Source organism: Cardiocondyla obscurior, linkage group LG19 (genome assembly GCF_019399895.1).
Source record: "Cardiocondyla obscurior isolate alpha-2009 linkage group LG19, Cobs3.1, whole genome shotgun sequence".
NCBI lineage: Eukaryota > Metazoa > Arthropoda > Insecta > Hymenoptera > Formicidae > Cardiocondyla > Cardiocondyla obscurior.
The window spans coordinates 2,310,387-2,333,672 of NC_091882.1; the positions used below are offsets into that span (position 1 = coordinate 2,310,387).

A 23,286-nucleotide genomic window follows, 5' to 3' on the forward strand; every position below is an offset into this window, starting at 1 on the left:
TAATTGGCATTCATAGCGTATTGGTTTTGTTATTAATTATATATGTGCATACATACTAATGTATATCGTATATTTGATGGGTGTTTGAAAACCGTAATAACATTTATGAATAAATTTTTGAGATCTTTTTAACAGTAAAATTAAAAAAAAATCTCAGGCTACAATAGTCTTTAATTATGATTATGCAAAGTAATTAATGTACACGTGTGGTTAGTGATGTCTACTATATAAAATATTTTTTTCAATAATTTTTTTGATAATCAATAAATTCCCATTTATCAAAAAATTAGTTTGAAATATCGAAACAAAAAATATTATAGTAGAAATATTAAACACTTGACTTATTTGTCGCTAAAAAAAAAGAATGTTTCTTTGTTTTATAAGTTTATTCTATTTGCAACTCGTGTAAGAATAAAAGAAGAGCACGTTTAGATTTTTTTCTAAATTAATTCTTAATCAGCCCCGCTTTATGAATATACGATAATTCGAGGATTGTTATTATCGGCCTATTGCGCTAGCCTGATACTCTGACAGCGACGGCAAGTCAAACAGCGGACGATACGGAGATTCGGAAGTTCCGGCTGGCGGTGCCGTACGGAAAAAAAAAAAAAAGAAAAAAAAGACATTCGCCGACTTTCGCCGCGTAATCCCACCGTTATTCATAGCCGCGGAGGCATTATCCGAGTTCCTAAGTAGGATTACCGGAAGGGGTGCTAACCCACCCTCGCGCCTCCGCCCCACTCCCCCGTGAAATCGTAGAAAAAGCTCCGAGAGGAAACTTCTTAACTGCGTGATCCTGTCTGGGCGGCGGTGCAAAGCGCCTTCTTTCGCTCTCCCGAGTTCTTCCCGTTCCCGTCCCTCCTTACGCGTCTTTCTCGCGCGAGAATAGAGATATCCGTGAGACGTCACGGCGCATTGTAATATCCGCGGGGATCTCTCTCGCGTGCCATCCACCTCTGCCGGGCCATCTCATCAGCGAGGCGGAAATGAGAGGGATCGCGTGAGCGGGCGGCATTGTCGCGCGGGTGGAAACGGCAATGCGACAAGCGCGGGCTGCAATCTCACTGGCGAAGAGATCAGAAGAATTAGCCCTGCTTCCGTGCCGCGTTGCGCGAGAGAGACGTCGGGCGATGTCGCCGCAAGTAAATGAGAGCAAGCCGTCGTCGCGACGGGGATCGAGATGAGAGTCTACGTCCGTGCGACGCCACCGTGTACGCGCACACGCGCGCGTTCTTATCGTCCCCCCCCTCTCCCTCCCCCTCCCCTCTTTCCCCCGCGATTGCACTTCTTTTCGTCATCGTCGCGTGCACTTTCCGCGATTACACGAGCGCGTGCAATTCACTCCGTAGGAATATAGAACGCACCCGCCCTATTTACCGACCACGGAACAATTACAACTGTTCGACGAACACGTGTCGGCCGTTATTCGACCGCTCGCTCCGTATTACATCGCCATAAAAATATCACGCCTCGCGTGGAAAAAAAAGATAAAAAAAAAAAAACGAGAGAGACGCAAATTGCGGCGATGCCTCGCACCGCGTGATACGGTCTAATCGCGACGTTCGTCAAAAGCATCAGACGACTGCGCGCGTAACGACGCGAATATTTTGCGGCCATCGCGGTACGCGAGAGACATATGACACGGCAGCGAGCTAACCTGCCGCGGACTTGACGTATTGTTTGTCACGCGTGCGGCAACCCGTTGACGTTAACGCGTTACTATTAATGCAGAGAGTAATTAGAACAGTTTGTCGAACCGCGGTGCAACTTCGCGGTCGTATTTTACGACGGAAGTGTCGCGCGGATGTCGTAAATGTCGCTAACGTGCCGCGACTAATAAACATAATGTACCATTGTCGTTCGAAGTAACGTGCAAGTTGTTTATTGCGATAAAATATGTCACGGCATCTGTAAGATGCAGTTGTTTAATTACTACGGCCTGTAATTGATTATCAGCTTGCACACCGTTATCTCGTTCTCGACTAACGAAATTTCTTACACCTACGTGCTGGTTCGTTTATTCATGTTTTTACAAAATTGCTCGGAGAATAAATTTATTTAGTAAAAGAAAAAAGAAAAAAAAAAAAACGAGAGAGAACTGTGATGTTCTCCGCGATGTTCGCTGGTAATCCAAAAGTTAATTTTATATTACTGGATTTTCATTCAGCTTTTTGTATTCTTTTCTTTAATAAATTCGATGCAGCGGTTTAAAATACATGTAGTACATAAAAGCTCTAGTTTCTCAAATAAATTTAGCTTTTAAATTGATTTTCGTTAGCAAATTGCACGAGATATCAGAGCTGGAGTGAAATTACCTGGGTAATTAATCATTTATCTGTTTTCCGACGTATATAATTGTGAAAAAAAAAGAAAAAAAAAACGAGAGAGATCTACAGTCTGTTATTTACGAGGCAAATGACTTTAATATATCTATTTATATCGAATTGCACGCGCGGTGAGGAAGGAAGCAATCTCTTTCACGCTGCATTGCTATTATAAGTCTCGTTACGCGCGTTCTCGCATATTAAGACGCCATCGCGAGCTCGCGTAAAGTCGTGAACGGCTACAAGAAGGTCGCGATCTAGATCTTGACTTTTGCTAAACCAGTTTGCGAGGCCACGGAGCCCGCTCACTGCAAACACGCTCGAGGCTACTGACCCTTCGTGCTCGCAAACGCGCCACGAGACCTAGCGGTATGCGAGCTGCACCTACAAGAGACGGCGGGGCCTCGGCTTTCCGACCAACAGGAACCATCTCTTTTTCCTCCGGATTCTTTCTTTTATTAAAAAGGAGAAGAAGAAAAAAAAAAAGAAATCCGAGGGTAAAAGAGCACGCGGTGAGAAACCGCATGCGATATTGTAAAAGACTTTAAACATGCAAATATCAAATATTAAATTTCATATATAAACACGTAGCTTTACAGATTTTAGTTCGACACATTAATTTTCGCAATTTCGCAACACGCGCTTAAGTAGAAATGTATATAATTTTTTTCCTCACCTTTTTCTTTTTCTTTTTTTTTTTAATTATATTCGTTGCAATAAATATATCTCTCCCTCCCGAAAAATAGAAACAGATGTTTCGGCTGTTCTTTCGTGCCTGTTTTTTTAACTTCTTCTTTTTTTTTACGTCACCGACGCTAAAGTATTGTAAAAAGATTGTTTACCACGCGTACGCGAACTTGGTTTTACTATCAAGCGCCCTAAATGGGGGAGTTTCACGGGGGGGGACACGTCGCTAGATTAAGTAATGCGTGTCTCGTTGCTGCGGGCCGGTATTGACTGAATTGACAGTCTTCCGCTTGCACGCGTTAGGTCCGTCGGCGCGAAAGAGCGAGAGAGCAAGAACGAGGCTCTTGGAAAATGAGTGTTACAATGGCGTCGATAACGGAGATACGATCCGTCCGAGCGAGCCGACGTTAGTTAACCCTAGAAAAATTTCAAGTACGCAACGCGGCGATCCGTTACTTCGGATGGACGTCCTCATTAATTGAAACAGACGGATTGTCATATACACGCAGGCAAGCCCAACTAGCTCATTGATTAATACGTCTATACGTTAAATACACTGATTCTGTATGCACGATTCTGCGATCGATATTATACCGTCGGCGGTTGTGTGTATCAAAATTAATTTAACGTTGATAACGCGAGCTGATATTATCGGTACAATTATCGGAAGTTTACTCGACGCGCTGTAATATTCATCTAAAATTCTCGACGGAACGATAAACTTTTATTTTTCTATTTTTTTCTAATTTTTTTTTTCGTTCGATATTTGACAAAAAAAAAAAGAAAAAAACGGGGCCGGTGTTTAGGAATTCGAACCTTTAAATATTTCTATTGGTAGAGACTGAGTAATGCCGGTACGCTGTAGACCTCCGGATGAGCGACCGCGACGTTGATTGTTACGATCCGAGCGCACTTCGACGTCGCGGTAATCGATGAATTTGCCTCCCGTCCTACACCCGCTCTCACCGAACCCTCGGGCTCTCAGGCCGATGACTGTTAAATCCTTCTTTCAAATTGCTAGGGTCCTGCAAGTCGTGGGACTGGACGCTCCCACGGAGAGAGAACGGTACGCGATTAGAAGGCATTTTGACATCCTACGTTTCTCATCCTTGTATCTTGACAGAAGAGTTGCTATTACCCCTCACTTCGGGATTGAGGGTCACGGCGCCTAGGCCGACCTCTCTTACCGCCTTCTTCCTCCTCATTTTCCTCCTTTTTTTTTTTTTTCTTTATTTCTCTCTCATTCTCATCCTTCCACCCCGGGTTTCTCATTCGTTCCCACCGCTCTCTATTATCTGCCAAAAGCGGCGTGTGCGCTAGACGTAAAAGTTTCGTTCCGAATCTCACGATTCGCTCTCGCAGTTTCTGTGTGTCGAAGTGCCGCGGAGGAGGTGAAAAGAATCCCAGGCGAGTGCGCGGGGGGAGGGGGAGGAGGAGGAGGAGCGGCAAAAGGGTATGCGGGAATCGAACGCGAATTCTGTGCGCAAACACAACGGGTGTATTACACGGAACGTTCCATTTCAACGAGCCATCAGGCGTGCATACGAAACCTTTTTAACTGTATACGGCGCACGTTCTTTTTCGATCACGACGATCATTTTCCACAAAGTTTCGCCCCGAGGTCAACGGTGCTCGGGAATAATCGCCGATCGTCCGCGAGCGCTTTGATACCGACTTAAAGACGAGAAATTGGATTGAACCGCTCCGAAACGCGTGGCTTTAATAACACATCGATTCGCGATACTTCGCGAGCGGCAGGGATATTCGAGATAATCGGTATTATACATCGAGATAATCATTAATTTCCGAATAAATTGAATTTTATGGCGGAGCCAGTTTCATCGCATTATTGCAGTTGCATCATTGGTTAATTGACATTTCTGACGGTCGATTTGCATACGGGGAAATCAGAATTCATTACAGTAGGATATTCAAATAGGAATGTAGTTAACATATTCCACCTCATAAAATATTAAGTTCGCGCGATTAATATTCCTAGTTCGCTACTGTCATAGTTATTTGCCCCATTGCATTTTAAGTCCTGAATTATTTATTACATTATACCTGCGTATTAAGCGGCGTCGCCATTCATCGTTTATTTCCGTGAACTTTAAGTTTTTGCATATGTAAATTTTATTTAAAAAAAAAAATCTGTATATATAAATATAAAAAAAGTAAAAATACGCGTTATAAGCGATTTACTACTTTTTGCAAATTTAATTAAAATGTATCGCGAACTATGTTCCGCTGGGCGACATTTGGCGCCGGATTGCGTGCAAGAATTTGTTAATTGAAACGTCTCGGCCTACTTCCTAATAGAATTAGATGCGGGAGCCTCTTTTCCTTTCAGCGAAACAACCTCTTATTACGGGTGGCAGCATCTGGCATCGCCATTTATTACGCTTTCGGCGATATTGTTAACCGATAGGAGTTCAATGCAACACGGTCAAATTTCACGCATCTATTTTCAACCGTTATATTTTTGCGCCAAGTCCCAATTATACTACATGCAAAATGATAGAGTCGCTTGTTTCAACGATGAATAAATTAGCATCTCAATTTGCCACCAAAAGTTCAAATTAAAATAAAATCGAAACGGCAAATAAATATAGGTATACGTAATCTTTCCTGTACGTTATAATAAAAGTTGTGCTATACGTGTTTAAAATAGTCACGTAGAAATAAAAAAAAAGAAAAAAAAAAAGTGAGAAGTAAATTTTCGTCGATATAAATTTTATTTCCCTCAAGAGACCGACGTGACTCTCATCCCTTTATTCATAGGAAGCACAATTGGTCCTTTTTTCCCATCCAGCTCTATACCTCGACTCCTAATTTTAGCATAACAACGGACGGTGATGTCACCATAGAGAATTTCTACTGCTTCTTAACGGCACCTAGCTTCGAGGGACGATTGCACCCCCGTCGCGGGATACAAATATTTCCGAGAAAAATTACGTTTCATATTTCTAACTTTTCGCGAATAATTTTTTATTCGCGGTTAATCCTTGCAGATACAATCTCATAATTCTTTCCCTCCCTAAATTACTGTAAAGTTCAATTAAATAAAATAAAAAGAAAAGAAAAATATTAATTGTTAGCAAGAGAAAAAAAAAAAAAACTTTGATAAAAAAAAGTTTTTAGAGAATCGTCGTCATTAATTTCTTGTCTATGATTTCTTATATTTATATTAAATTTCGGTACGTTCTTCGTATTTCGTTTCGCTTCGAAGAGCATTTTCCACTGCGCGTGTTCTTATCTTATATTCCAGTTCAGTCGTTTTGAATTCTTGCAACGTCGTTGCTTTACAAGACTTTTCTGCTTCTCGAAGTAGCAATAAAATTGCTGAGTGTGGTTAGCGAAAATGTTATTATTAGAATTATTTAAATAAATGAATAATTATGAAAAATTCCCGTTTAATAATATCGAAAAGTCAAGGGTGGCGTTATGATTTTTAAAAAGGCCTTAGGTTATCATCGCGTGTGGAAGAAAAGGTCGTATTAAGAACTCTATTAATTTATTTGCGGGAAGTGAATTATTCGGATGTTAAATGCGCGGCGATCGATCCTACTTATAAAGGAAACGCAATCGTCTTGAAACGATTGTAGACGCGACGATGCAACGGCGATGTTATGTCAGGCGCTTATCCGGAGAACAATGAAGTTTACGCGATGCTGAGTGCCGTTATCTTATAACGACGCGGAGGATTAAGTTTCAAGCATCAACGGAGCTTGCACCTTCGCGGCTGATTATAGTGCTTTGAAGCATATCCGTGTTGGAATGCTCCTTTGTATTCACCGGTCCAGCTTTGGAAAATTCTGCACGCGCTTAGTTTCTAATACGACGCTCGCGCGCGATAGCGGTGTTTCCGCGCAAGTTCGTACGAATAATTATATTAATTTATTACATAACTCTATTGTACGTTTAGATAGATTAGACGTTTCTACATTGTATTATTTTATATGTATAACATTAATATAATTTTTTTTCTATACGTAACGTGAATTTCCCATATCGTGTTAATATTATTAAAAAAAATTTTATCACTCACCGGTCGATGCGCAGCAGCGGAGTTGTTGTACTGCAGCTACGAAGATACTGTAACATAAAAATAAAACACATAAATTGTAGAGACGTTCCAAATGTCCATCATAAAAAAAATGTGCACGCTTTTAATTAATTTTTATTTTAATTAAATAGTGGGGGGAAAAGAAAAAGTTATTTATTGTTTAAACCAAAAAACTGCAAAATTAAAACTTTTCAGAAAACGTAATTTTTTTTTTTCTTTCTCTATTAATTAAACTTTTTATTACTTTTTTAATTATTATTAAAACGACAAAGCGATTGCAATAAAAAGAAGGAGAGACTGTGAATTTTATGCAACTGAAAGTAATGCTCACCCAGGGTGTTGCTCCGCTGAGGCGTGATGCCCTTCCTGGGCCTCCTCCTCCTCTCAGTTCGGACGACGTGACGAGTCCTCCTTCCGCGCACTTGAAACACGCGAAAATCACGACCGGATGAATTTAAAATCGCGGAAACTAATCACCGAACACATATCTCTCGCACGTTACTAACATAGCTACTCCCGCTCTTAAATTTCGCATATAAAAAATCGCCCGATTAATTATTTATTCAAACGGCTCTCGCGAGAAAACGATCGACGAATCATTTCGTACGAACACTTGTTTCGGCGACACGTAGAGAAGTCCCATTGCGACGAAGTCGTATCCCTCCGGGAAAGTGTTCTGTAACATAAAATTAAATAATCGTTATAGAACAGAGATTTAGAAATATGACTGGGAGAATTAAACCGCGAGCGTAATAAGAAATAAGTATTAAATGCGAAAGGTGTTGTTTTACGAATACTCTACGCGACGAGATTATTAATCGTGGAATCTAATTCGTGGTAGCCGATTGCTCTGTTGGTCAAATATGTAATGATATTCGGCGACACGTAAGGAGATTTTTTACCTGTGTGTATGTACTGCGTGCTCGACTGCCTGTATCTAACTGAGGTATAGTGACCTCGCGCAAGGCCACGTACGCCGCGAGATTTTGTTTACGCATCTCACCCTGAGCAGGACAACGCGTTCTAAGGGAATCACTACGCTGCATTATTCATTACGTATTACTTTCCCGATTACTCAATCATTTACAGTTCACGTACGATCGACTTAAAGACACGAATATAATATCCGAATGGGTATCTGAACTACGTTTAAAGAAACGGGAAGCGTGAGAAGAGAACTAGCGTGCTATTAGTATTCTCACCAAAAAATCACGGAAGAGACGACCTCGTCCTCGTCGACGATCGACGAGTAGACCTCGCCGACGATCGTGTGATGGCCCGGTTTCTCGTTGCGCGAGGTAGGCGTTCGTCGTTCGCGGCAGCCGTCGTCACCCGTGCGTTTTCGCGTTCCCGAACAATACCTGCGCTCGACGAGGAGTCCAGCGGCGAAGGGCGAACTTTATTCGCGACGTACTCAAGCATCGTTCGACGATAATCGGAGAATAATCACCTCGCGCGGCACGTCGCGACAAAGACCGGGACAAGCGCGGCGGCCATGTTTCTTTGGCGGGAGCGTCTCTGATGAAGTTGCCGCGGAAGGTGTCCGTCTACCTGGTGACGTCACAGCGGCCATCATGCAAGTGATCGAGCGCGCTAAGTACAATTCGAAACGGAGATGCACCGCCGGCGGTGTTTAATTGCACGTGGTTGCGCGACGAATGGTGGGGCTTGCGCTACGCCGAAAGAAATGGGCCGGGGGGGGATGGGGATGGAACGGGGGTGGTGGGGAGAACGCGGCTAGCACCCTGGTCTTCTACCGTATGCGATATGTAGAATTCTTATATGAGTAGTTCATTGCGAAAAATTGTTACACATGAAATGTATTTTTTAACGCAGATGAAATAAATGCTATTGATATTAATTTAATTATTTTACGTAAAGAGGATTTTTTTCTTTTAAGAATTAGCAAAAATAAATAGCGCACGGGTATTTCTTAATGTTTAATATACGTAAAGGTGTTGTAAAAAAATTTTTACGTTTAATAATTCGATAGACATTTAAATAATACCTAACAATGCAAACTTTTTTGCTCGCTCGCTATTTCTCTCTCTCTTTCCTTCCACATTCTTTCGATTCCACGATTTAAATCTCGCCTGCGGATATAATTTTCGTATATACGGCTTGATTCACGTAAGCTTCTCATCCACAGCGTCATCACGCTTTTCTAGTACTAGAGATCTCGTCGCGATTATTAAATAAGGCGCGGCGAAAGTGGCGGTGACGCGGATGGTTAGTGGCTACAGCGACGGCCGAGGGCAGGAAATCATGCATAATTCAGAGGCGAGAACTTCGTCCGCGGTGGCATGATGCTACGGGAGCCGAGAGTATCGCCGCTGCATCTTGGCGCAAGGAATAACGGTACTTCGTTCTTTGCCCTTCCCTCTTTCTCTTTCTCATCGCGGCCGGTCGTGCTGCTTTGCGGTTCACGTAATCGTACCGACCCATTAACATCGGCCAACTTTTTGCGACATTTCGAGGACTCGACTACTCCAACTGAGTTGTTGGAGGATGTTTCAGCCGGGGAGCTCTCCTGGGAACTCCTCGAAGAATTTTAATGGCGCAATGACAAATTGTCGTCTATCGGACGAATGTTAATCCCGCCGACGTAATTCCACACTGGGGAACTCGAGAAGCGCGCGCTAGTTTCACGGTAGCGTAACATCGAAGAGAGCTTGCGACAATTAATCATTAAATCACTCGGCGTTAACAATTTTAAATACATTGCGAATTTGTTGCATCGAGTTTAACAGGCGACGACAACGGGTTTTGTTTCTAAAATAATCTACCGCCCATCGTGTAATAATAATAACGTTCACCAATTTGTTAGGGGAAAGAAAAAAAATAAAATCTTCAGGAAATTATAAAAAAACATTTAATTTTATCACGGTGTTTTTGCCTTACTACTCTACACACGACATTTCCTCGATGCACATCGAACGTATTCATCGTGCTTTCATGCGCTTCCGTTGTACCATCCATAAAATCGTGCGACGCGAATACCTTTAGTGCAATCGCACGGAAGAGACAAGAAACGATATTTCCGATATGACACGAAAACGGGAAACGGATCTATTCTGCAAATACATCCAAATATGAGCTTATACGGTTGTTAATAGTCAACGCGCTGTGAAATCAAGAAAAAAAAATAAACTTAGAATTTATCGGCGGGAAAAAACTTACAAATGTTTTATATTTATGATTATATTTCTATAATTATATTTGTTTCTCTAAATTATTTCAACTTAATATGATTCTAACTAATGATATCCGGTTCATATTCTCACATTTCATCCCTAAATTATTACATTTAGCCGATATTTCTGGGGATAATAAAATGAACGGTCGATAGTAATAAATTATTAATCGGCCGAGTCTATAATTTTGTCACGTAAGAAGATATTTTAGGATGTCATACAATTACTAAAATAGAATAAAAACGGGATTTTCGGATAAACGTGCGGATCTAATTCTAATAATCTTTTTTCGTAATCGCGTTCGCGACGTGTGTTCTTCGATTCTTTTTGGTAACGGCGTTTTTACGACTCGTACGGAAAAAAAAATTTATATGTAATATGTCGTACTTAGTTACGATAAAGTTTACTCCTCGGGAAATTTTTCTTCGATCCATTTGCTTCAATAAACACACGGAGAAGATGGGAGAGACGAGGGAACCTACGTCTGTCAATAATTTGGAAAGCACAGAGCCAAGTACGATTCGTCAACATTAGGTATATCGTCTACGTTTAAAGGCTGCCGGTAGCAATTACTATGCTGTGTCGAGGTACGATCGACCCATGCGTTTCCGCTGGATTAATTGCCCCTAAACGGGGCCAGACGAGGGGGAGGAGGAGGGGGCGATAGGGGCGCGGGGTGTAGGGAGGGCGTTACGCGGGGGTGAGTTGGGTTTCGGAGGCGCGATTAAATCACGCTCGTTAAATCGAAGCGGAACGATGCGGGCGCCGCAAAAATTGGTGGCCCGTTTATTTCGGCCGGGTCTAAAATCGGCACTATATGACGCGGACGAGCGATGAAAAATTAATGAGCCCACCGGTTGCCACAGTCGGACGGCGAAAAAGTGGCCGACGCAAACGGCGGTGGCTGAGAACGGAGAATAGATATCCTCCCGCTTGTGCGATAACAGTTTTCCGTCCCGGCATTACGTATCGGACGGTTTTTCTTCCGCTTTTTACGCGTCTGACCGCGATGGAATTAAAAGGACCGAGTGCGACCGCTCGCGCCAAGATCGAGAGCGAGCTGAATCCGGTTATCTGCGACATTCGTATTAAAATCAATCAACGGACCCACTCGAGTCCTCGCACACGTGAGAAATCGGATTTTCCTTTTTATCTTTTTCCCTTTTCTTTTTTCCTTCTCGTTAACTTCGATCCCGATTAATTATAAATTATGATCTTGAACGGAAAACGAATCTTCATCCTCGCGCAATAAATTCACTTTACGTAATATATTACGAATTTTAGCTCTCCTTTCCGTGTTCAGAAATATCTGATTTCTGGCTGATTATACTTTGAATTTCGTTATGCCGTTTTCTCAAGGAGCTTCCTATTCATTCCACGGTGAATTTTCTATTTTTTTTTTTTCGCTTCCGTCATTGGCGGAACAAGCGAATAACTTTCGACTCGGTTCCCGATGAAGTGGCGAGCTCGATATCAAATTGGCGTACTCGGTCGGCGGGATTTCGCTGTCCGATAGAAAATTTTTAATGAAAGTCACTAGGGAGGATACGAAAGTTACGGAGAGGCCAACGAAGCGAGAAGAGTCCCCCGGTAATCTCCGACATCTTGTTACAGCGCGGTGTAAAGAAAGAGGCGGCCGGGACCGGCGAGCGTTCGCATCACGCGCCCGCGACCTCCTCGTTCAATTAAAGCGTCAGCGTCCGCGGAAAACTTTTATATGAATGGTTTTCATTACGACGCGGACTTATTAAGGGCGTCTTCACACGGGCATTAATATCCCCGTCGCAACGAGTTTTGTTATCAACCACGAGCATTCAAGCCCGCAGTGCTCCGGCACTATTTTAGCATTGGCGAGGGCTTTAAGGGACTGAAATCCATGAAATTACTATTAGAGGGAGATTCTTCTCTACGTACCGTTGCCGCTCGCTGGCTTACTCCGACTAGATTCTTGTTTTTGAATAATTTGAATAGCGAAAGCCTAGGCGTGCGGCGAACTCTCGCAAATGCCTCGGATTTGTGTCGATCTCAAAAGAAAAAGAAAAAAAAAGAGGGACTCGAGTTATCGCGGGGGTGGACTTCGGTCGGACTTTTCAATGCGTTTAACGAAATCGTGCCATTATTGTTATCGCATCGCCGATAATATTTTGTTTCGAGTAAGAGGCGGAAGTAATTCATTTTGGTACGTGTGATATTAAAGGACTAGCAACAATGGCCGGGTAATTTGCTATTCGGAATCACGGTGCAGAAATGTATTCTTGCGTGATGATATATGCATCACGCGTGCAATCGTACGGTCGGTTACACGAGCACATCGCTATACGTTCGACTAAACCGGTGATAAAACAAATCGTGACAAATTGCCAGCGAGATGTGGCAGCCTGATGCCACGCAATTGCGGAGACCGCTTTTACCGAGTTAAAGTATGAAAAAAAAAAAAAAAATAATGCCATAAGAGAAATGTGCGCGAACTACATCGAGCCAAGTTTCATCGTAAATAAACGCTTTTTGCTACTTTGATTAACATTATAGTTTGTATAATATTTACATCGGATAAAAAGAAAAAGAAGAAAAAAAAAATATATTGCTTTCGAGATAAACGTCTCTGGCTCGAAAAGTAATGCGTTCCACGCGAGGCGCGTCTCGCGAGCGTAACGAAAATTGCAACGGTGATTCGGCAATCCGCGCTCTGCAACGTGAAAAGAACGTCGGTCGCGGGAAGACAGACGGCGCCGGAATTATGCCCGCGCGAAAGTAATTTCTGTGGCCGGGGGAGGGTGTCTTCCTGATTTCGCAAAGTGCACACAGTCTCCGCGGACTTTCTGGCCGTAATGAAAAATCGCGCTTGGGCATGTCCCATCTCTTAAGTACGTCCGAGAAGCTCATTCTCCTTGCACCCACACTGGCACCCGCGATATGCGTGCGCTACCATAGTTTCCCCGCCGGCCGCCCGTAGTTTCACATCGGCGGAAGTTTCGTCATCTCTCCCGGCTCTCGCTTCGCGGCGATATCAATTGCAGATCGACACGTCAACGTCGATTCGATTAATATTTATAGAACCGTGCGCAGAATAGATAATTGAATTTCATTTGCGACACCCGTCGCGCATTTCCAAGCTTTCTTTCACCCACGGCCGGGTGGAACCCACGCGCGCGACGCGCTACTTCGTCAGGAATCATGCATAAGCGATTACCAAATTACGACATCCAATCAGAACTCCTTCGTAACGGATGCGGCGAGCCAAAGCCCCCAATCCCAATCGATTCCACCCGCAAGTTTCCCCAAGGCCATCAACTCTCGTCGAAACTTTCGTAGTCAGGAATCTTCGGAGAGGATTCCTAAGGACGCGCTATTTCAACAGGTATTTCTCGCCTTTTTGCGCGCGAGGATCGTCTCGCGGATCACGACGGACTTGCGCGGCGAGGGGCCGTTGATGAAAATGTTCCGAGATTGATTCGCCGTGCCGTTACAGAGACGCGATTTTACCCGCGACACACGCGCCTCAATTAAGCCTCCATGCGATTAAAATATGTCGCGTAAAAATTCGTATATTATCGTTTAAAACTAAGACGTTCATCGACGTAAGAGTCACTTATTAATTCTTACGCTGCCAGTCGTACTTCCTAAGTATTATTGATAATAAAATGCAAATTCAACGAGATAGTATTAAATACATCAGTCGGGGAAACCCGAGTCTACTTGCCGCGGCGCAAAATTATAAAGTTATTAATGCATCTGGTACTTAAAGCGGATTATCCGAAGTAGATCGTGTCTAAACGTATGCGTATCAATAATAGTTTTCGCGACTGTGTACCTACCTCGGAGAATTTATGAAACTCCTCCGCGACGTTGTTTTAATAACGTTAAAGAGACTCTCCACGGATAGACGATAACGGTTAAAAAATTAATCGTGTAATTCCTTGATAAGGAGAATACGGGAAGGAAACGAAAGGGGGAGGGGGAAAAGCAGACGCCTTTTGCCGCGCAATTTTTTCCGCGAGAGAAGCGAGGAAAGGATAAAGGTAATTAATTAATCCGGATGAAGGTACATCCAAGAACTTCCTGTCTCGCCCTGCGCTCTTTATTATTCGCGCGAAACAATGGCGCGCGTGCCCCTGAGGGCCCCTCCCCCCCCTCCCTCCCGGATATACTACTTTGGGTGATTCGCCGCAACGAACGTAGCACACGCGCCGCTCTCGTCCGTGGATTTGCATGAAGTTCGAAAAGTTTTCAAATAAACACGGCGAACACCCTGGCAAGAAAACGGCAGCAGTTAACGGAACTTTTCCATTTCCGCCTCTCGCCCGTTCGTCTGCGGAAGTGGAGCTCGGCGCCGCGCGCGCGACTTCGTCGTTCGTAGATCTTTGCAAAAACTTGAAACCCCGAGCGGTCTCGTGAGAAACGATTCCGCTGCTGGGGAAAATCCCTTAATTATGGCGTAAGAAGTGCAAGCTGTAAGAGTTAATCTGTCCATTTTCGCTACGACCTGTGTAACGATGGAGTTATTTCTGTCTTTTAATTATCACGTCAGTAAACAAAAACGCTTTCGAATTGTTCTAGTCGCCGAACGCTCTAAATTACATTTTTTTTTTTTTTTTCTTTTTCTTTTTTTTTTTTTTTTAGTTTGAAGGAAGATTGGAAATTACCTCCTTCGCGTGTTTAAACTGTTTCGATTTAAGTTTTTAAACGTCGCTGATTCGCAATTAATAATATCGATGTTTGTTTCGAACGTTTAATTAATTTATTTATACGTTCTCGAGGTGTGTGCCGGATTAATCTATACCCATCAATTACGCGTGTCTAAATCTAATTCTATTTCTCGCAATCGATTTAAACTTTTTGTACACGTTAATTAAAATGTTTTGCGAGCCACGGCGACTCGTGGCTCGGAAATGTTCTTCGGCGAGGGATTTTTAAATGCGCATTAGCGAAACGAGATATCGCCCGCGCGAACGAAATTCTAATGAGTCGAAATGACGCGTGCCCGTGGATATCGTATTGGAATCGGCGAGATCACAATACGTCAAATCGCACTGGCGTCGAACGGTACCAGAGATGCTCCGTAGAAAATTTCAATCTTATCGCCGACCGTGAGAACGTACCTCGCATTCTTTTACTGTCACGCACATTTCCCTTCGAAGAGAGATATTGCTTGCGACTCACCTACGTAAGCGTCGTATGTAATAGTAATGACGCATTTCGCGGCACAAAAGTAACGGTGAAATAACGGAGAATATTTCACAGTATTTTATTTAACGCCTTAAATATATATCGACTTTGATTTTTCGCTTTACTTCAAACGTCTTTAGAAATTAGTTTGAACGACGTTTTTTTTTATTATCGACTTTGTCCAAATTTTCAATCACCACCCCTTGGACCGGGTTTAAAGGGTGGTGATCGAGAAAAAAATCAACAGTAATAATCGTTTACGTTATTTGGGAAAAAAAAAAACATTGGCTATTCTTACGACAGTTAGTAGAATTGCGGCGCATCTCTGCTTGAGAGATCTCATTAACTTTTAATTTACGCAAATGTCATCTGGGCAAGAAGGCCGTGTAAGCTTTTTTTAAAATGGTGAAATTGGAAAAATAAGCAGTTCGTATCTCATGCGCACGTGCAATCCTACATGCTTCTTATTACGCGTTCCCGTTTCCCTCCGCTTTCTGCGCGCCGCCACGAGCTCGCAACGCGCAAATTCGTGCCGCAATTTCGCCGTAATTTAATTTAACGCGGCATCGTCCGAGCAAACTTTCTCGCTTCCTAAATCCCGTAGGAGCTCGCTGTCGGGCACAAGCGGATGGATTTTTATCGTCCTTTCCCCATCGCGCTATCTCCCTCTCTTTCTCTCTTTCGTCGGTTTCTTTCTCTTTCTCTTTTTCTTCCTCTATCTCCCTCTTTCCCCCTTCTCTCTCTCTCTTTCTTTCATTCTCTCATTCACTCTAATTTACAAACTGATTTTTGATGGAATTGTAAAATTGGAGTTGGACGAAACGCACACGAAGGGAAAGAGGAATGATTGCACAAGGCGGAAGCTTCATTTCGGATTTCGAGGCAAACATATTTGCCGGATTCAATTAGAGTATAAACTATTTCCTCTCTCTCGGCGTTGAAACCTCGATATAAATTCTAGCCCGTTACGCAATAATCCCGGATTATTATCATTATTATTATGCGATGAATAAATTATTATACGACATGCTATTTCATGCTGCACCTAATTCATTCGCTTATTTAATTCCTCCAAAATACTACGGAGAATAATACACTGGGCGTGAAACAATTTTTAAGTTATATTTTTTTTGCGGCTAGGTTTACTCTTGACATTCCACGCGTTACTTTCATTACTTCAAATATATATATATTTTTTTATTTATTTTTTTTTTTATTGCACTACCTCGTTGAATCGTTTCGTAGCGGATTTGTGTATCGAAGGTATGAAGCGGGGTATACGTGTGCGCGAAGCTCTCAGCTGCATTCGCGCGAGCCTAGTAATTTGTCGCAACGGTGCATTCAACGCTGCGGATCGAAAGGATTAAAAGCATCTATGGATACACGAGCCGGATCGAGTTGCAAAAGCAGTTTGTGTTAATAGCGTGCGATCTTTTCTGTCATCATCAGTAAGCTGCGATCGATAAATCATATATCGCGCAACAGCAGCGGGACGCAACATCTGTTTTTAGCGCCGCCTAGTTAACAGCTTAATGTTAAGTTTATAATGATCATTTCTAGGCGCGCTATTCGTAAAATTGCCACCGCTCGCGGTGCGGAATACGCGATGAAATATAAAACTATATATATCGTAGGGAGTGAAATTATTTAGGGAACGTTATAAATTATCCGCGTCCTCAAGAAGAGACAGAGTCGTAAAAACGTCGTTACCAAAAAAAAATCCAACAACACACGTCGCGAACGCGATTACGAAAATAAGATTATTATAAGAAGTTCTTAGCACGCCGGTGCGTTTTTCGCGAAATAAAAGATCCGCACCTTTACCCGAAAAATCCCGCTTTAATTTTATTTTATTTTATTTTATTTATTAATTGTACAACACCCTACAAATTCGTTTTAAGAAGAAGCACGGGAACGTTTTAATATTTCTCGGTATAAAAAAAAAGAATTTCTTTATACTTTGAAAATAACTAAGAAATTTAACAGACTACCAAGGAGGAAAGCGAGAATTTTAGATTTCCCAATCTCTTTATGCGCACGCTGCAAACGCGAGGACGTAAGGGAGTCATGATTTGCTTATATTTACGAGTCGTTTCATTTCGTAAAAGGCAAATTTGTCTCGTGGAAGTTTACATAATGCTGCACACTGTTTGCACTCCTGCACTCGAGCGTTAAGTGCATGTATATAAGTACATATGCACATAAACCTACGCACCTCGCTAATTCAGGATCATAAATACATAAATCTCCGCCGTACGACTGCAATTTCGCATCGATGTGCACGCAACATTTTCCAGCCTGCGCGTCGGCACGTGGAAATTCTCTAGGGAACATTCATTACTTTCTTCCCGCGCAGCTGTGAGGGATTAAATCATCGAATTTTCGAACCTAATAAGCGAGCACGTTTTCACTTTGGCGCTTTGTCATTTCTCATCGGCCGCGCGCGCGCGTATTAGCGTTCGTTATCTCTTGCACACGGCGCGTTAAGAACTATCGGACCTATCGGCGAGATAATCAATGCCGTCATCGCGGCGTATATATCTTGATCACCGGCAGCAGTCTCCCCTTCCTCCCCCTCGAAAACACGACAATTTGCGTTCGGCGCATTAATTTCAGACGCGACGTTTTATGCGCGCGTAACAAGCTGAGGGAGAAAGGCCGTCCGCGTGTTAAGCATCTCTATGAATATCCGCGCGGGGGATCCGAGGCATTACCGCGGAGTGTAATGCAAACGTACATTCTCCCCGGCGCAAAACGTTAAAGTGACACGACATGGCTGGTACCGCCGGTCAGAAGCGGTCGCCTCCTCCTCGCTTCATTCTGATTGTCGGTTTAATTAAACATCCCCTCTTCCCTCCCTTCGCGTACGTTCCGTTAGAATGTCAAACAACGCCGGAAATTCCTGCGCTCCTCCGCGTATCGCGTACGCACGAACGTGACTCTGTCCTCGTAGAAAAACGCGTGCCGATTGCGTTTCGCGCGCCGCGAGAACACACGCGAGAATTCGGGAAGAGTGGTAACTCGCGTTGCGTGCTCGTCCGCGCACCCCCTTGTGTTATACGGAATACGGGCGTGTTCTCTTGGGAGCTTGTAATAATGTCATTATATCTTACGGAATACGAGGCGCGAGGTGCGAGAGACGCGCATACATACGTACGTACGTTAGGTGGGGAGTATAATACACGGTGAACTCGGTATAATATTATTCACGGTGATAACTCATCCACAGACGTTAATGCGTATGCCGCCGCGAAATTTCGGCTTGCTTTCGCGAGAATTTAAATTCAACTTCGAGACGATCTGATATATATATACGTATGAGATAATAATATATTATGAAATTACTTATGTGAAAGTTTTTGTGAAATATAAAATAATTTTTTGAAGAAATGAGAAAAAGAAAAAAAGAAGCGACGAAGGAGAGAAAATTATTTTGAGAATAACTTTTCTATTTTATATATTTGTTTTCTCTCACTTTTTCACCGCTCTTCCTTTTTCATTTCATGAATGGGTTTCCATGCTATCATGCAGATGTAGCTGCTCAGACTTTAAGCTACAGACTACTACAATGTGACTAGCGGACTGTAAGTCGTTCCCGACAGGAAAATCGCTTGTTTCACCGGCTGCTATCGTTTTCTCCTCTTATTTTCTTTCTTTTTATCGCTCACTCTCTTTCCCCCCGCATTTCGTCCTCGCAGCGTCGAGATTATCTTTAACTACGAGATCCTCCGATATGCAAAAATCGCTTTCGTAAAATTCTTTCTGTCGCGCTCGCTTAATTAACGCTCGCTATGTTTCGTACGTTGATTGATACAGCAACTACGGCCTTTCATTACAAATATCTCTTTCACCACGAAATACCGCCAGCTCTGAAGACGTACTACGAACCCGAATTAACATTTTAATAAATTAACTTGTCATAATTAATGTATTAATATTAGTATTATTAATTAAAAAAAAAAAGAAAAAAATAATTTTATCTTTATAAACTTGTTGCGGATTCATCTAGAGCGTCTTGTTTGTAAAGTCTATGCACCGGCTGTTTCGCACTCTGACGCTGTTAGAAGTTGATTGTGTTTACCTTCGTGCAAACACGTACGGCGAGACTGTCGCGCGATGTCAGATTTTTCTGCTGCTTTTCTTTACGAACTAAGCTGTATAAACTCGATGAGATTTTTGTTTGCAGAAGATTATTACCTCCGCTCGATATTATGTACAGCCTGTCGATATATTCCCCTCCCGAAAGGAGGGGGCGGCCTTATTATTAAGTTGTCGCAAATTGGGTTCGCGGAATTTAAATTAAGTTTGCCCCAAGTATATATTAAACGTATATAATAATTTTTAATTTGTATGTCGATGCTTTGCCGGTGAAAGGGTTCGCGCGTAAGTCTCACGCGTAACTTTTTCCAAGTTATTTCGCGTACGAAATATTTTTTTCTTTTTTTTTTTTTTCTTGTCGTTTCCCTGACTTATGTAAATGTCGCGCGGCTGACGCCGTATATATTTACGCGTTCGCCACTTTCTTTTCCGTCGATCACGCAAGCAATCTCGCGATCTCTCTTTATCTCGCTGGCGCATGAAGTCGTCTCGCGCCCGTCTTCTGTGCGCGTTAAGTCATGCGGATCTGACAAGCGCGTTGCGGAATTACAGCGTGTTCCCCTCAACGTGCCTCGGGTACCGCGCGCGCTGGTGGAGGTTTACCTCCCCCGACGTCATCCCCGCGCTTGCAACCCTCCCCCTTTTTCGCTTGTGTACGGATGTAAAGGCAGGTTCTCCGCTCTTCTCTCGTTTTTCCTTTCTTCGCGCGGCACGTCAGGATAACAATGGTCGCGCGGGACACTCTCTACGCGCGTATCAGAGCGGAAAGACGCGTGTATAACGCCCGTGTCCGAGGATCTAAAGTCTTGACGTAACGTCACACCAACACCAGCATCGCGGGCGCGTATCTGCATTTTCCTACCTCCCCCGCTTGGCTCGTGCTTCTCGTTCGCGCGTGGATGAGACAAAGCGACGAAGCCCGCTAATGTAAAAGAATTGCGCCGGGACGCGCGAGCGATGCGGATACGCTCGGAATATTCGCCTTGATTTTTTTTTTTTCAAACCCGTTCTTGCAAGACACGTCACTCCCTTACCTCTCTTGTATTTTTTTTTTCCTCCCCCCTTTTGCAATGCTTCTTTATGCTTCTACTTTTTATGCGCTTCCATATAAAATACGACCCTATTCACGTCGATTTCATGCTCGCCCCACGGCGCGCGCGGCTTAATATTCCGCCGTAACGTCGACGAGCGTAGGTTAATCCCGACAATTCGCTGATGGCCCGTGACTCTGTAAGTCCCGCGTGCGCCATGTGACATTCTAATCTATTTCTAACCCCGCTAGGCTGCGCCTGACGACGCCGTTACCGCAGCGCGAAGCGATATTCATTCGAAACGGTCAGTCTCGCAAACAGGAGACTCGCCGCGCGCGGATTCAGCCGCGAGTCTAAATTTCGCGGCTCCTCTCGACGGCGCGCTTCAGTTTACTTCGGGTTTACCCGGCGGAATTTTGCGCCGCACCGCACTCACCGTCATCGCGGGCGCGCGCGGGTCACTCGGTTACAGGAACGCGAAACATTTGGCCGGGACGAGGGCCAGTAGTTGGGAACTCGAATGGTGCAAATTCGGACTTGTGCTTGCGCTACGAGTTGACGTGTATTCTGGCCGAAACGTGACCGGGCTACGCCAAACGTTTCCTTTCCAAGCGAGAAAGTCCAGCGGACTGCATCTCCGCGGCGTTTTGGGGGCAAACGCGCGGGTGTTTCCAGTAGGTCCTTCGAGAACCTTAAACGATCCCGCGGCCACCTTGGTTGCCGACTCGATGAGGCAACGTGAAACGTCTCGGGGGGGAGGAAAGAGGGAGGGAATATCGAATAATGTTTAATCAACGCTTATCGAATAATATAAATTCAAGTAACGCGGCTCCATTAAATTTCTGCGAGAAATGTCTCTCGCAGGGAGGAAGGGGGAGACGATTCAATCGGCTGACGCGAAGGATTACTTTATCCTCGCGCGTGATACCGCGCGATATGAAAATAATATCATCGCCGCTGATACCGAGGGAGTTCGACGCGACGCACACCTGTCTCTGTTTGAGGCTGATATATGCGCGTTAATTAAAAAGCGCTTTGTCCCGCATGGCAGCTGTGTAAACGCCATATTTCCTCGTTGATCGCTCGGGCGCATACTGGTTACATACATATGTGTAAATCTAACGAAGGGCGGCCCCCGGTCAGTCGCAACAGAACGTGGACGCCGATCGTCCTGAAGTTCGCGTCTCTGATTTTCGCGCTCCAACCTCGTTTCGATCGGCGAGTAATTAAAATACGTTGAAATATCATCGTTTCGATCGCAGACCGGGCGCGATTCGACAGAATGCGTTGTCCGTTTTCGCGTCTTTCGGTTTCAGCGTGCGTGGTGTCCCGGGAAAGCGATCCCCGTGACTGACGTAAAAATTTCCTCGGAAAGAGAAAGGGATAAGAAATAGCGGCACGTTTCGCGAGCTGGCGGAACCGCCGCGGTTTTTCTATTTTCTGCCCGGGATTCGGCAGGCGTGTCGCGTAAGGTGTCAATCGAAACGCCCGATATTCTCGCACCGGGAAATGACAGCGGGATCCTCAGAAAATCGCTTTTCGGAAAAAGTGACAATTTTCTCCCGCGATATCGAGAGTCCCTGGCCGTCTCGCGCATTCCTTCGCCGCCATTCGTCACCGCGAGATATTCAATGACAGTTCTCGCGAGGCGGACGATCGACTTTTCGTCATTTCTTCTCGCGCGAAGGTGTCTCGCTTCGCGGCCTCGTTGATGATAATGAAACGCGTCTTGCTATCGCACGCCAAATCTATTTCATCGAGCGTAAAACGTGCCGCGACGCTATTTCGCGCGCGGAGGTTTTTATTTTATTTTTTTTTATTTTTTTTGTAATTTTTTGATTTACGACACATGTTTCGCGAACGCCGCGGTATCGATTCTCTCATTCATAAGCGTTTCACGTAGAGCCGGGGCATGGCGAATGCCCGATTTCGATTCCAGAACGCAGCCGTACCATACGCGCGCCATTAATTGCAACGCGAGAGCCGATAAATAGAGCGTACCCTCACGATCTCACGGCATCTGAATCGCGCGCGACTCCCGCAAAGCCCGACACGATCCCGACAGCGGCGGTTTCCTTTGGCGTTCGAACGCGCGACTCACCGAGCATTGGCGTTAATTCGATGAAAATTAATTAGTATCGGCCTCGAGGAGCCACGGCGCTTCCCGACCCTGTGAAATCGAGCGCGAGTCGTTCTACAGGTGAAAATTTGATTAGCCACGTCGTAACGTCGGGCTCGACAGACGGACCCGAAGTCTGCGCCGAGCCGCGAATTCGAAGATCCCCTTCGTCTGTCTTTTAATTTTTAAGCGCGCAATTTATTAATTAATAACTTCTCTGATTCTCTATCAATAATATACTAAAGCAGCGCTGATTAACATTTCCATAACAGGTACGCGAATACTTGAGAAGGAACGATTCATGAGGAGCTGATTAAAGATTATCATTCAATTTTCAACTAAAAATTAAATAAACTTCTGCGCGCCTCGCTCGAATGACGTCGCTTACGAACTTTCGGGCGATCGATCGCGGAAATCCAGGCCACGATTCCCCATAATCGGGAACTGCGAGGCGACCATGAGGCGTCTCGGTTGACTGAAAAATCGTTAGCACTTTTTGTTCGACCGCCATTAGCGCGAAATTACGGTGGCGCGTCGACAGGTTCGTAAGGGCCTCCAGTCACGTAATGATTTCTTGCGGCCCTACGGTGGCCTCGTGACC

At 44.1% G+C, this 23,286-nt stretch overlaps 1 protein-coding gene and 1 long non-coding RNA gene across 4 annotated transcripts in view; one reads left to right on the forward strand and one right to left on the reverse strand.

The window, feature by feature from the left end:
* The window catches only part of Pgant9 (polypeptide N-acetylgalactosaminyltransferase 9), a 182,612-nt gene that overhangs the window by 88,712 nt on the left and 70,614 nt on the right, over positions 1-23,286 (forward strand). The gene's annotated exons all lie outside the window — the stretch shown is intronic.
* The window catches only part of LOC139109895 (uncharacterized), a 49,113-nt gene continuing 32,781 nt past the window's right edge, over positions 6,955-23,286 (reverse strand). The window contains exons 2-3 of the long non-coding RNA XR_011546905.1: positions 7,409-7,753; positions 6,955-7,106 (exon numbers count right to left, since the gene is read on the reverse strand). This is a non-coding gene — a long non-coding RNA (uncharacterized lncRNA). The remainder of the gene's footprint in view (positions 7,107-7,408; positions 7,754-23,286) is intronic.